This window comes from Engraulis encrasicolus, chromosome 2 (genome assembly GCF_034702125.1).
Source record: "Engraulis encrasicolus isolate BLACKSEA-1 chromosome 2, IST_EnEncr_1.0, whole genome shotgun sequence".
NCBI lineage: Eukaryota > Metazoa > Chordata > Actinopteri > Clupeiformes > Engraulidae > Engraulis > Engraulis encrasicolus.
The window spans coordinates 25,656,328-25,659,559 of NC_085858.1; positions in this window are offsets into that span (position 1 = coordinate 25,656,328).

A 3,232-nucleotide genomic window follows, 5' to 3' on the forward strand; every position below is an offset into this window, starting at 1 on the left:
TGCCTCTCCTGGTTGGTTGATCCCCCCCTTTTTTACCAGCAAAGTGGGGATCAGAAATGGAGTCGTGACATGCAATTTGTTCCACTTTGGTAACACTCTGGTTCAGGAGGACACACATGTTGCCTTTCGCTCTCTCTCTCTCTCTCTCTCTCTCTCTCTCTCTCTCTCTCTCTCTCTCTCTCTCTCTCTCTCTCTCTCTCTCTCTAACTAACATAAATCACAGACACACACACACACACACACACACACACACACACACACACACACACACACACACACACACACACACACACACACACACACACACACACACACACACACACACACACACACACCCTTTCATTTCTATACTCATGCATGGATGCAAACGCACAAACGCACCCACACAAAGACAAACAACGAAACATACACACTCACACTCTCACACACACACACACACACACACACACACACACACACACACACACACACACACACACACACACACACACACACACACACACACACACACACACACACACACACACACACACACACAATATGAGTTCATGCATGCGTGGGCTGCTTTTTCACAGAGGCATCACGGAGAGCCAACACAAGCCTTTAGCCGCGTAGTCAAGCCAAGTTGAACTTTGGCCTTGTCGATGGGGCTCTGTTCAGTGTTGTGGGTGAGAGCATTGCTTTGGGTGGTTGCACGCATGTGTGTGTGTGTGTGTGTGTGTGTGTGTGTGTGTGTGTGTGTGTGTGTGTGTGTGTGTGTGTGTGTGTGTGTGTGTGTGTTTTGGCAGGGGTCGGGGTCAGAGGGCTTGCGTAGACTTAAGGTAACAATTTCAGGGCAGGCATAACAAAGTTACGCAACGCTCCCTTTTTTTCTTCCAGACCCTCCATGTGTTCCTGCGCTTCAGGAATGCGCTCCCTCAAAAGATTTCTCTCCTTCGTTCTTTCTTTCTCTCTCTCTTTCTTTGTCTTTCTCTCTCTCTCTTTCTATTTCTCTTTCTCTCTCTTCCCCCTCTCTCTCTCTGTCTTCTAATATCTATCTGTCTCTCCCTCCCTCTCTATCTCTATATCTCTTTTTCTCTCTTTTTCCATTTCTCTCTCTCTCACACTCAATATCACTCCCTTTCTCTATCCCCCTGTCTCTCTTCCACTTCATCAGTTTATCTCAATATCCCCCCCTCTGTCTTTCTGTCCCTTCGTCTATCTCTATTTCCCCATATCTTTCTCTGTCCCTCCCACACTTTCTCTCTATCCCTCTCTTTCTCTCTATCCCTCTCTTTCTATCTATTTCTCTCTCTCCATCCTATTACTCTACCTCATTCTATTTCCCATATACCCTCCCTCTCTCTCTCTCTCTCTCTCTCTCTCTCTCTCTCTCTCTCTCTCTCTCCATCCTATTGCTCTGCCTTACTCTATTTGCCATATAGCCTACCTACCCTCATCTCTCTCTCTCTCTCTCTCTCTCTCTCTCTCTCTCTCTCTCTCTCTCTCTCTCTCTCTCTCTCTCTCTCTCTCTCTCTCTCTCTCTCTCTCTCTCTCTCTCTCTCTCTCTCTCTCTCTCTCCTGCCCATTATCCTTCCTCCTCCCTGCGTCCCCATCACTGTGGTGTGTTTATGGCAACAGAGTTGAGTTTTGCTATGGTTGCCGCGTCTGCAGCAGACTTGCGTCATGTAGAGCTATTGTGTGAATGGGAGCAGTTGTTCTCAATGGCATTTGCACACAGTGATGCGGATCAACAAAAAACACTGCATCATCATCATCATACATCATGGGTGGGGAACCTATGGCCTGCAGGGGCTGTCTTAACTGGCCCCCGATATGTTTCAATGTTATGCAATTTCACATGAATTATGACATGTTTTGTGAAGCAATCGTGGAAATTACATTTGCAGCTAAATTTAGCTTTTTTTTCAGGGGACCTAGTGAAGGCGAGGTCTGTTGTGAAGGTGGCCGTCTTCAATATAGGCCTTAAGTGAAGGGGGAAATCCTGGTTTGTGTTCATAGTGCGGTCCTTGGAGTTCTTTATAAAATTTTAAAGGGACACTGTGTGAGATTTTTAGTTGTTTATTTCCAGAATTCATGCTGCCCATTCACTAATGCTACCTTTTTCATGAATACTTACCACCACCATCAAATTCTAAGTATTCATTATGACTGGAAAAATTGCACATTTCATACATGAAAAGGGGTATCTTGCCCATGGTCCGCCATTTTGAATTTCCAAAAATAGCCATTTTTAGCTGCAAAAATTACTGTACTTGGACCATACTAGAAAATATTTGTTTATTACTTTGTAAACTTTCATGTAAATATCAAATTTGGCAATAGGCAGCCCAGTTTCAATGAGCAGCATTGTTGCAGTACCTTTTTTGACCATTTCCTGCACAGTGTACCTTTATGTAGCCCTTGCAGTGGACAGCGTTCCTCACCCATGTGATGTCATATATCTATGTCAACCTTATATCGCTCTATGGATCAGCATCCCTTCTCTCTCTTTTTAAAAGTCTATTTCCCCCTCTCTTTTCGCGAGGGAGATGCTGTTTTCTCACACTCGTGCCTGAAACTAAAACTCTTCTATTGGATCTCAACAATCAAGACTACCAAATGCTTCAGTGCAGATTATCAGTGAAGGTTCTCATTAGTACAAGTTCATGGTACTTGCTTGACAGATGCTTATGTCTTTTTCTCATTACCTACAATGAAGAACCATTCCAACTTTAAACACACACACACACACACACACACACACACACACACACACACACACACACACACACACACACACACACACACACACACACACACACACACACACACACACACACACACACACACACACACACACACACACACACACACACACACACAGTGTTGTGACTCAAAGCTCAAACTATGTGGGTAGCGCAGGCCGCAGGGCACAGCGTAGCGTGGAGGAGGCTTGTTTTGAGGGCCGAGATGATTTCTGATGTTTTGGTGTGCGACTGACAGCCATGTTTGCTGAGAGGATGTGGCCTCTTATGAGTTCTTTCCTTTTGGTTATTTGTTTAGGACACCCCACGGACCAGGGAGCTCAAGCTCAATGTTGCTGTGTGTGTGTGTGTGTGTGTGTGTGTGTGTGTGTGTGTGTGTGTGTGTGTGTGTGTGTGTGTGTGTGTGTGTGTGTGTGTGTGTGTGTGTGTGTGTGTGTGTGTGTGTGTGTGTGTGTGTGTGTGTGTGTGTGTGTGTCTGTGTGTGT